Genomic DNA, 12,259 nt, shown 5'->3' with positions numbered 1-12,259 from the left:
GGAGAAGGTGCCTGTGTCAGTTGAAAGTCAGGAGTTTGCACAGGTGGAACAGTCTCTTTGACTTCCTGTGTTGGAGAAGAGCACTGTGGCAAAGGATGCTGGTTTGCGGTATCATTCGGAAACAGTTCAGGCCAACCAGCCGTTGGAGCCTCTGTGGCTGTCTCTGCTCCTAGCAACAGTTGATCTGTGTGTCTTCTCCAGACGACGTCCTCAGCAGTCTCAACCGTGTAAGACACAGGGCCCGTCTGCGCGATCACCGTAGCAGGAACCCATTTCGGTCCAGTGTTGTAGTTTCGAGCTAGGACGTGCTCTCCCGGATGAAACTGTCTCTCCTTGGCTCTTTTCTCTCTCTTTTCAACTTGAGCTTGTTGTTGACGATGGACAACCTGCTCTGCCCTTGGAGGTTTGAGTAAGTCAAAACTTGTCCGCAACTGCCTCTTCATCATGAGCAAAGCGGGGGAAGTTTTGGTTGTGGCATGCGGCTCGTTCCTGTAGAACAACAGGAAGCTGTTCAGACGTTGGTGGATTGAGCCCTGACCTTGCGATGCCTTCAAGGCGTGCTTCAAAGTTTGCACGAACCTTTCTGCCTGGCCGTTAGTAGAGGGATGATAGGGCGCAGACCTGATGTGTTGGACACCATTCACATGCAGGAAGGTTGCAAACTCCTGTGATACAAATTGTGGACCATTGTCACTTACGAGTTGTTCCGGTGAGCCATAACGGCTGAACATCTCACCAAGTTTCTCAATTGTTTTCTCTGCCGTGGTAGACCTCATCACAGCGACCTCCAGCCACTTGCTACGAGCATCCACAACCACCATAAACATCTTCCCTTCGAAAGGACCGGCGAAGTCCACATGTACTCGCTGCCACACTTCTGCAGGCCAATCCCAGGTGTGTAGGGTTGCCAGCTGTGGAACATTCCGGACCCTTTGACATGGGGAACATGTTTTGGCTTTCTCCTCAATATTCCCATCGAGACCTGGCCACCAGAAGTAGCTTCTTGCCATTTCCTTCATCCGAACCATCCCACTGTGGCCTGTATGAAGTTGTTGCAGTATAGGTTCCCTCAGAGGTGGCGGAATGATGACACGGCATCCCCAAAGAAGACAACCTGACTGGACGGAGAGCTCATTTCTTTTTGAAACGTAAGGTTTCAAACTAGGAGAATCTCCTATCGCTCTCCCTCGAATGACATCGTCCATTACCTCAGACAGGACTGGATCGTTGCGGGTGTACCTTCGCACCTGAACTGCAGTGACAGGTGCTCCCTCCACTTGTCTAAAGTAGAAGATGTCTATCTGCCGAGGCTCTGGGGGAGTAACAGGCAAGGGTAGCCTCGAGAGACCGTCTGCGTTGCCGTGCAAGTCTGATTTGCGATATTTGATGTCGTATGTGTGTCCTGACAACAGTAAAGCCCACCTTTGCATCCTGCTTGCAGCGAGAGACGGAATTCCGGTGTGGGGCCCGAAGATTGAAGTCAATGGACGGTGGTCTGTCAGGAGTGTGAACCTTCTCCCAAGCAGGTACTGATGAATTTTTTGAATTCCAAAAACAATTCCCAAGGCCTCGCGCTCGATCTGCGCATAGTTACTCTCGGCCTTGTTCAAGGTGCATGATGCGAAGGCGATAGGTTTCTCTTCACCTGAAGGCATGATGTGGGATATGACTGCTCCCACACCATATGGTGATGCATCACATGCTAGCTGCACGGGTAGCTTTGGGTCGAAGTGTGTCAGGACCTCCGAATTCAGCAATGCTTTCTTTGCTTGGGTGAAAGCTTCATTGCACAGTTCAGTCCATTTCCATGTTTTGCCTTGATATAGCAACTGATGTAACGGCTTCAGCAATGTTGCTAAGTCTGGAATAAACTTCCCATAGTAGTTAAGTAGCCCCAGAAATGAACGTAACTGGCTCACATTCTGGGGTGCTGGGGCCTCCACGATCGCCTTGACCTTTGGCGGCGCCTTATGCAGGCCAGTAGCGTCAATCACATGCCCCAGGTACTCAACTGAAGACTGAAAGAATTCACATTTGTCTTTACGAACTCTGAATCCGTACTCTTTCAGTCGTTGTAGTGTCGCATCCAAGTTCAGAAGATAATCCTCCTCATTTGTCCCAGTGACAAGGATGTCGTCCAGGTAGCACTGGACTCCTGGCAGTCCACTCAAAATCTGATCCATTGCCTTTTGGAATAGAGCAGGTCCCGACGTAATTCCAAACGGAAGGCGGCAGTACCTGTATAGCCCCTTGTGTGTCACAATTGTCAGCAGCTCCTTTGATTTGTCATCGACATGCATTTGTAGATAAGCCTGGCATAAGTCTATTTTGCTGAACTTTTGCCCTCTGGCCAGGCCCGTAAAAAGATCATCAATGAGGGGCAGAGGGTACTGTTCCACAGACAGCACCGGGTTAATAGTCACTTTAAAATCCCCGCAGATTCGAACAGATTCATCCTTTTTCAGGACAGGAACAATGGGTGTGGCCCATTTGCTCACACTCACAGGCTCCAGGACTCCATTCTCGACTAAGGCCTCCAAGTTAGCCTCAACTTTTGGCCTAATTGCATAGGGTACAGGTCGGGCTTTGTGAAACTTCGGCTTGCTTTCAGGTTTAATGTCCAGTCTCACGCTAATCTTTTTCATGCTCCCAAGTTCCCCATTGAAGAGTTCTGCATGTTTGTTTAACACTGCAGTCAGACCTGACTCCCCTTTTGACATCATGCGGACTGCAGGCCAGTCCAGCGTGATTTTCTCTAGCCACGCACGTCCCAGTAGCGATGGGTAATTTCCCTTTACCACATATAGTGGCAGTTTTGCAGTCTGTCCGTTCAATTTAACTGTCACCTCAATGACGCCTCTCATGGCCACAGGTTCGCAGGTATATGTCTTTAGCACAATGTTTGTTGGCTGAAGGGTAAGATGCTTTAGCATTTTGTTGTAGACAGTGTCTGAAACAAGGGACACAGCCGCGCCTGTGTCCACCTCCATCCGCACTGATTGTCCCTCCACCAGTGGTGACACCCAGTAGCCATTTGAACCACCTGCAACCGTCAGTATATGCACCTCTTCCTCCTCAGAGGTGTCGCTCCCCTCTGTTTTGCTTGTTCCATCATACTGCACTGAATGAACACTCTTTGTCCTCTCTTGTCCAAATACTGACATTTTGCTTCCGTGCTTCCCAGCTCTGTCTGTTCTTTTTTTACCTCTACAGGCGCATTCAATGTGACCCTTTTTGCCACAATTTCGGCATTCCAGCTCCGTACACCAGCAGTCATTAGCGTGATGGCCCGTTTTCCCACAACGTTAACATGTGCCGTTCCACGCACCTTTAGGCTCAGACGACACCTTGTGAACTCTCCCTGTTGAGCTCAACTGGTGAGCCTCCTTTTCTGCCATCTCCATGGAGACACGAACTTCAATGGCCTTTTCAAGAGTAAGGTTGTCCTCAATGAGAAGGCACTTCAGTGTGGCTGCATTTTGCAGACCACACACAAGTCTGTCTCTAATGGTGTCATTCAGCACCTCCTTGAACTGGCAGTGTTCCAACAACCTTTTTAAAGCAGCAATAAACATCGTCACTGATTCCCCCTCCTCTTGATTCCGTTTGTGAAATCTAAATCTCTCAGCAATAACCAGAGGTTTTGGTGAAAAATGTGCTCCAAGAATTTCCACTAGTTGCTTATATGTTTTAGTTCCTGGCTTATCTGGCTGCACGAGGCTGCGAAGTAAATTGAAAGTCTTCGGCCCGATTACACTCAAAAAGGTAGGCACGACCTTTTCATTTGCCACCGCATTCGCCAATACAAAATAGTCAAAACGTTTCATATATGCGCTCCATTGCTCCACATTTTCATCAAAATCACCGATGTTTCCTAATATCGTAGCCATCTCACGTTTCAAATTAAATTTTCTGTTTACTCACTGCACCCGTAACGTACGCAGATTCATCCGCTCCTCGTTGCCACTTGTTGTGTCAGTACCTTTCTACCTAGACACAATTTAGGACTCAGAACTCAGAGATTCAAACATGAAGTGCTTTATTGGAAGGAAAGGAAGTTCTGGCAAGTTCAGAACAAAGAGAGCTAGACTTAACCGAGAGAACACCCAACCATTTATCTCCTGTGACAGTGCCACCACAGGTGGGAGGAGAACACACAATACATAACAACAAGAACGGCAGGGGAACCGATGCACACCCACCAAAAGGGAAGGTGCATGAGGTAAAACCAGGAGTGCAGAGTAGAAAGGAATGGCATCAGGAAGGGAATCACCCTCCCCATGCAAAGACCAATTGTTACGGGTGTGGGAAGGATGGTCACAAGCGGAAGGAGTGCAAAAACCCTTGGAAGGATAACAAGGGAAAGCAGCCCACAGCCCCAGACCAAAAGACAGGGGTAGGGACCCCTTCCGCAGAGGTCGAGTCACTTTTGGACGCCAGGAGGTCCTTACTGACTGGCCAGGGGAGAGTAGCAGCCATCACCGGGGCTCTCACCCCGTCAGCCCCATCCAACCCACAGCCGTGACTAGAGCCAGCGCAGCCTGTTTATCTGTGTTCGCTCCGATATGATGAGTGGAAAAGACCCCTTTTGGAGATGGAGGTGGAGAAGAAGACGAGGACTTACCTGTTAGACACGTGGGCATCATGCACCGTTGTCTACTCAGTTAACCCCATCGCCTCACCTCTCTCCAGCGGGGTCCCATACAGTCTATCGGGGTTCACGGGTAGGGAACAGGCTGGCTCGTTTTCCATCCCACTCGCCATTCAGATAGGACCGCTCCGTTCCAAGTGGACGTGTGTCCTGATGAAATGGGACATGGAGGGTGGAAGAGGGGTCCTGGGGGCTGACTTTATTGTGGGCCACGGGATCCTAGTGGAATTGAGGAATCACTGCCTTTGGGGGGCAGGTAGAGTAAAGAACGGTGAGATCGTAGTAATCCCAGGAAAGGAAGGGAATGGGACCCTCTGCACCATGAAGCCCAAAGAGGATTATAACCTCGGGCTCATGGTCAGCAACACCCCACCAGATTTCTAGGCATTTGTGCAGGCCCACCTGGCCACATTTGCCACTCACAAACACGACTGCGGGAGGCTCACAGGGTTTGAGGTCAGCGTAGACGGGGATCCCATGGCCCAACCACAGAAACAGTATAACTTCCCCAGGGAAGCAGAACTGGACATGGATGCAGCCATATCCTCGTTAGTGCAGCAGGGAGTTCTGAGACCGATAGCGACCCACGTGAATTCTCTGTTATGGCCGGTCAGAAAGCCGGACAATTCCTAGAGGGCCACGGTGGACTATTGGGTGCTCAATAGCAACATCCCAGCCTGCACACCCACAGCAGCAGCAGTTGCCGACCTCATCGGGAGTATTCCAGCATCCGCAACCACTTTCACGGTGCTGGATATTTCAAATGGATTTTGGTCCATCCCTGTACGGAGGGAGGATCAGTACAAGTTTGCCTTTACGTGTAAAGGGCAACAGTACACTTGGAACTGTTTGCCACAGGGCTTCCACAACAGCCCCAGCATTTTCCATCAGTGCATGGCCGACAGTTTGAACGATTTTAGCCAGCACAGACATTTGGTTCAATATGTGGATGACCTGCTCCTGTTCACTGATTCGAAAGAGGAGCATGGCCCGCTATTGGCCAAACTGCTGGAGCTGTTAGGACAGAAGGGTTTCAAGGTAAATCCTAAGAAGGTGCAGATCGGCCAGCAGGAGGTGAAATTCCTCGGCCTGACCGCGCGCGCTGGAGAAAGGGCCATAGATAAGGCCAGGAGGGAGGCGGGTTGCCAAGCAGAATTTGTCAGGCTCAAGAAGGACTTGCAGACCGCGCTAGCTTTAGGGGCCATAGATGGGGGGAAAGAGTTTTTCCTGGAGGTAGCAGCCAGCGGGGACAGCCTCAGTGCTGTGCTGCTCCAAGAGCGGCACGGCTGGCTGCGGCCGGTGGTCTACTCCTCCAGGATACTCACCGATGTGGAAGGAGCTATTCCAATTGTGAGCGGCATTTTTTGGCCACACATTGGGCTGTGAAAAGATTATTGATCTTCACAGGCACCTCTCTCATCACCCTCCTCACCCATCACACACCCACCCAGATGCTCCTGGACGGGAGGATCAAGGATGGAACAGTGAGCAGTGCCCGCATTGCTCGCTGGATCTTTCTCCTCTCACAGATGGATCTGAAGGTGAACGGTCTCTGTGAGCCGAAGCTCGCAGCCAACCTGGTATATCCTGGAACAGCCCACTGGTGTTCCATTGAAGGGGTTTGGGAAGTAAACATAGGTTTACGGGCTGGGATACATCCCACAGACCGCGAGATCTATGTAGACAGTTCCAGCACGGTATCTGCTGGCGAGCGTCTCACGGGGTGTGGAGTTTCCGACCCAGCGGCAAACATTGCCCTGGCGATTAAGCTCCCCAGCACCATGAGCGCCCAGCAGGCTGAACTGTCCGTGGTGGTGTACATCGTTACACACCCCGAAATCTTCCCCACCCCCTACACGATTTGCTCAGACAGCATGTTTACGTGCAATTCGTGTATGGAGTACCTAGCCATCTGGTCCCGCCGCAGATATACCTCCGCTGACGGGAGACCCCTCACAGTAAAGCCCCTGCTGGAAAAGATCCTGGCAGCAGTGGGGGAGGAAGGGAAGGTTTTCATCCATAAGGTGAAGACCCATTCCTCCACAGAACCCCACGGCCGAGGCAACCAGCAGGCTGACTTGCTCGCCAAGGAGGGTGCCCGCACAGGCACTTTCTGGGACCCATTTGGGTCCAGACCCATGGCGGTGGTCAGAGGTAGGGACGGGACCCAAGGGAGTGTAGGAGTAGCGTTAGCCCCGGACCTAAATACGGTCCAAGCCGAAGACCCCATCCTAAAAGCAGTCCTCAGTGCAGTCGTTGAGGGAAAGGGAATAGAATGTCCGTACGGCACAGCGACTCGCTCTGTTAAAGAGGGTATGCTGTTCCAGGGGGAACAGTGGGTTGTGCCACAGCAGCACTGGAGGGAATTCCTTCAACTGGCCCACGAGGGTCCAGGAGTGGGACACTCCGGGCCTGAGACTGTAGTGTATGTAACCTGTACTACCTTAAGAGGATACCTTAAAGTGATGGACTACTTTTTAATGGCTCCTGTACATTGTAGTACCGGTGGTGACCACCCCGGTATATAAACCCTGCGGAGCAAGTGTACCTCAGTTCCCGCCTTGACCCTCAATCACTAAAGACCTGTTTACTTACTTCTGTTGTCTGTGTCCTGTTATTCATCATAACTGCACTTGTAAACACAGACTCAACAGTGGCGACGAGTCTGATCGTACCTAGCGGCAGTTTTGCATCACCTCCCCCAGTACTGACTCTGGGGTCCATTCCAAGGAGGATCGCACGGGAGGCCATCGAGAACCCGGTTTGGTCTTCTGGCCACGAACTCCAACATCAGCAACAGGCAGTGATCATCCCTTCTTCGACAGCGGCGGGTAAGCCCGATCAAGCAGCACAGGGGGGAAGTTGGCCGAGTTGTCAGAGGGAGAAGGGGAGGAAAAACAAAGAGAAAGGGCGGGGGACACGACCGCAGCCGGTGTCAGGGGACGGACTGCAATCGGGGCAGATACGCGCAGCAGCCAGAAAGGCGCTTTATTGCCACAAGGACCACGGGAGCGGCGGGACAACAGCGCAACAGCGCAGAAGAAGCGCTGAAAAGCAGTTTTTAAATAAACTGCAATCGGGGCAGAGACGCGCAGCAGCCAGAAAGGCGATTTATTGCCTCAAGGACTGTGGGAGCGGCGGGGCAACAAGAGCAGCAGTGCAAGGAAGCATATACACGGGAAAAGAAAGGCAGGAAGGACAGCTGGGAGGCGTGGACAGCAACAGCGTGGAAATCGCCATCTTGAGTCGGCGGGGCAAGAAGACAAGCGCGGGAAAAGCCGCCAAGCGTGGGAAAAGCCGCCATCTTTAATTTAAAAAATGTCATCATATTAAATAATATCCGAAGGGAAAGAAGAAACTCAGCAAGGATGCCGAAAACGGGTAACATCACTGCCTTCGACAACGATGTGGAAGATTGGGCCATTTATGTGGAATGCATCAAAGTTTACTGTAGTACGAATGATGTACCGGATGATAAGAAAGCACTAACCCTATTAAACTCGATGGGTGCGAAGACGTACGGGTTATTAAGGAACCTGGTAACCCCAGACAAACCGGTAAAAAAGAGTTTCGCGGATATTGTTACTATCCTGCAAGAGCATTTAAACCCCACACCGCTGTTGATAGCGGAACGGTTTAAATTCTGCAGAAGAATTCAACATAAAGAAGAAAGCAACGCTGAATTCCTAACAGAACTGCGCAAGTTAGCAAAGTACTGCCAGTTCGGAACAGAACTAGCAGACGCGCTGAGAGATAAGTTTGTGTGTGGGCTCCTAAGGGAAGGAACCCAGAAGCGACTGCTAGAAGAAAAGGATCTTATGCTGGACAAAGCTTTCAGCATTGCAGCATCCCACGAGGCAGCAGTACGGGGCACTGCAGAGATACAGCAAAGGCCACTGGAATTCAGCACCAATGAAATGGCATTGGGCGCAGTAAAGTGCTATCGTTGCGGAAGGACAACGCATGACCAGAACCAGTGCTGGTTCAAAAACAAAGAATGCAGGCAATGTGGCAAACTTGGTCACATAGCGAGAGTATGCCGGTCAGGAAAGAAGACCAGCAGCAAAAAGTCATCACAGGAGAAGTACAAAAAAGTACACAAGGTGACAGAGAACAGTTCGGATGAACAGAAGACGGATTCAGACTCCAGCAGCACGGAACTGGGTTGTCTGAAAATACATAATCTGGGTAACACAGCAGACCACCAAACTATCTGGGTCATGCTCCAGATAGCAGGAGTCCAAGTGAAGATGGAGCTGGACACAGGGTCGGCATTAACGGTCATAAATAAGCAAGACTACAAAAGGTTATTCTCGCATTTTCCCCTGAGGGATACGAAGATTGTATTGAAAACATACACGGGGCAAAAAGTATACCTCAAAGGAAAAATAAAAGTAAATGTGGTAAAGAAAGTCAGAAAATGGACTTGTACGTGTTACCTGATGGAGGTCCGCCACTACTAGGACGGGAATGGATCAGGCGAATAAAATTGGACCGGCATTCCATAAAAGCACTGACTGTGGATGCCTGTAAGGAGGACGACGTCAAACCTAAACGACTGTCCAAAACCTTAGACGATGCTAGGGAGGTGTTCCAACAGGGACTGGGAACACTGAAAGGAATTACTGCAACCATCAAGGTTGAAGAACAAGCAAACCCAACATTTTTCAAAGCCAGACCGGTGCCCTATGCGATACGACCTGCTGTGGAAGCAGAGCTGGAAGGGCTAGAACGTTCAGGGGTACTGTCGAAGGTGGACTGGAGCGAATGGGCTACACCCATTGTTCCTGTCATGAAGCGTTCGTTGAGCAACAAGCCTGGGGAACCTGGGAAGGTTTGCATCTGTGGCAATTTCAAGATCACTGTTAATCCAGTTCTTCACACGGTGCAATATCCGCTTCCGCGGATCGAAGATATCTTCGCATCGCTGTCTGGCGGAAAGCACTTCACCAAGATAGACCTGGCGCAGGCGTACCTACAGATGGAAGTTGATGAAGCGTCACGACAGTATCTCATGATCAACACACATAAGGGCTTATATCAGTATAATAGGCTGGTTTTTGGAGTGGCATCGGCTCCAGCGATTTGGCAAAGGGCCATGGAGCAGGTATTGCAGGGAATCCCAGGCACACAATGCTACCTGGATGACATCCTGATTACAGGAGATAACGATAATGATCACCTCGCGAATTTGGAGCAGGTGCTCATCAGATTGAAAGAATATGGGCTAAGAGCTAATCGCCAGAAATGCGAGTTCTTTCAAAAGCGAATCTCGTACTGCGGCCATGTCATTGACCAGGAGGGGCTCCATAAGTCCCCTGACAAGATTGAAGCTGTAGTCAAGGCTCCAGCACCGGAAAATGTATCCCAGTTGAGGTTGTTCCTCGGGTTGGTTAACTATTACCAGAAGTTTCTTCCAAATTTATCCACGGTGTTACACCCACTAAACACTCTTTTGCAAACGGGAATACCATGGAAGTGGAGCGATGATTGTAAGCGGGCTTTTCAAAAGAGCAAGGCATAGATCACCTCTAAGGAAGTGTTGGCTCACTTTAACCCAACGCTACCTATTCGCTTAGCTTGTGATGCATCTCCATATGGTATCGGGGCAGTGCTCTCACATAAGTTTCCAGATGGCTCGGAAAGGCCAGTCGCTTTTGCATCCAGATCATTGACCTCCGCTGAGCGCAATTATGCTCAGATAGATAGGGAGGCTCTCAGCCTTGGGCTGGGGAGTTAAGAAATTTAACCATTACCTGCACGGCCAAAAGTTAACGCTGCTGACAGATCACCAGCCGTTGGTTTCCATTTTTAACCCTAAGAAGGGTGTTCTGGTAATGACGGCGCAGAGGCTGCAGAGATGGTCCCTTTTCCTAGGGGCACATCAGTATGATATTGAGTTCAAAGGTACAAAGCAGCACGGTAATGCTGATGGGTTGTCGCGCCTGCCACTACCTACAGCGGAAGAGGCACCGGCAGTTGACCCTGTCGAGATATTTCACTCGACCATCATCGAATGCTTACCAGTCACCAATGCGGGTATTGAGAGAGAGACCTGAAATGACCCGACACTGTCTCGGGTCTACGATTTGACAGTGAAGGGATGGCCAGCACATGGCGAACCACTGTTACCAGCATTCTCAGCCAGACGAGAAGAGCTGTCCGTATGTCAAGTAATATTGATGTATGGAACAAGGGTGATTATTCCTCCTAAATTAAGGGAGAGAGTTCTAAAATAATTGCACGAAGGTCATCTGGGGGGAGTCAAGATGAAAAGCCTTGCTAGGGCTTATGTGTGGTGGCCAGGTATAGACAAACAAATAGAGGATCTGACTAAAAGCTGCTCAGGGTGCCAAAAAGTTCAGAACGCACATCCAATTGCACCGCTGCATCCGTAGCAATGGCCTTCAGCCCCATGGCAACGTGTGCATATCGACTTTGCAGGTCCATTCATGGATTCCATGTTTTTGATAGCAGTAGACGCACATTCTAAATGGCCAGAAGTGATTACGATGTCGACCACTGCCTCTGAGAAGACGATTGCAGTTCTAAGAACCATATTTGCAAGGAATGGATTGCTGGAGCAAATATGTTCAGACAACGGACCACAGTTCGTGTCAGAAGAATTCCAGAAATTCATGAAAAAGAATGGGGTGAAACACTATACATCTGCCCCATATCATCTGGCTACAAATGGGTTGGCCGAGAGATTTGTACAAACGTTCAAAAAGGCAATAAAGGCCATGAGTGAAGATCATATTCCACTACAACACAAGCTGGACAATTTCCTAATGGCGTATCGAAACGCCACGCATGCAGTGACAAATCAAAGCCCTGCCATAATGTTCTATAACAGAAGGTTGCGGTCCCGGTTGGATTTGTTAAAACCCAATGTGCGATGGGAAGTCGAAAACAAGCAATTCCAGCATGTAAATAAAAAGGCCACTCGTAGTTTTGAAATAGGACAACCAGTGATGGCCAGGGACTATAGGGATGATAAATGGCAACCTGGAACAATTTGTGCACGACAGGGACCTTTGATGTACACGGTAGACGTTGGAGAGAATGTAATACGACGTCATGCTGACCAACTTGTGGAATCGAGAACAAGGGTCGACCCCATGTCTACAGCAGAGACACCAGTTGAAGAACTTATTGAGCCTGTAGCATCTACCTCAGACTCGAACGTATTGGATGATGTTGAATCCATAGGAGATCAATTGGATGAGTCACCCCAGCAACGGGAACCAGAGATCCCTGAAAAGCGTTATCCGGGCCGGATCAGGAGGCCTCCTCAGAGACTGAATCTTTGAACAGTTCTTGTGTGTAAATTATATATATGTATATTATTCATGTAGTGTATTAATTGGGGTGTCCACTGTTAAGCTAAAAGGGGAGGAATTGTAGTGTATGTAACCTGTACTACCTTAAGAGGATACCTTAAAGTGATGGACTACTTTTTAATGGCTCCTGTACATTGTAGTACCGGTGGTGACCACACCGGTATATAAACCCTGCGGAGCAAGTGTACCTCAGTTCCCGCCTTGACCCTCAATCACTAAAGACCTGTTTACTTACTTCTGTTGTCTGTGTCCTGTTATTCATCAT

The sequence above is a fragment of the Somniosus microcephalus genome, chromosome 11 (assembly GCF_052327205.1).
Source record: "Somniosus microcephalus isolate GS21.2 chromosome 11, FLI_Smic_1.0, whole genome shotgun sequence".
NCBI classification, from domain to species: Eukaryota; Metazoa; Chordata; class Chondrichthyes; order Squaliformes; family Somniosidae; genus Somniosus; species Somniosus microcephalus.
The sequence above is the reverse complement of the archived record's forward strand: the minus strand, read 5'-3'. Positions refer to the sequence as shown.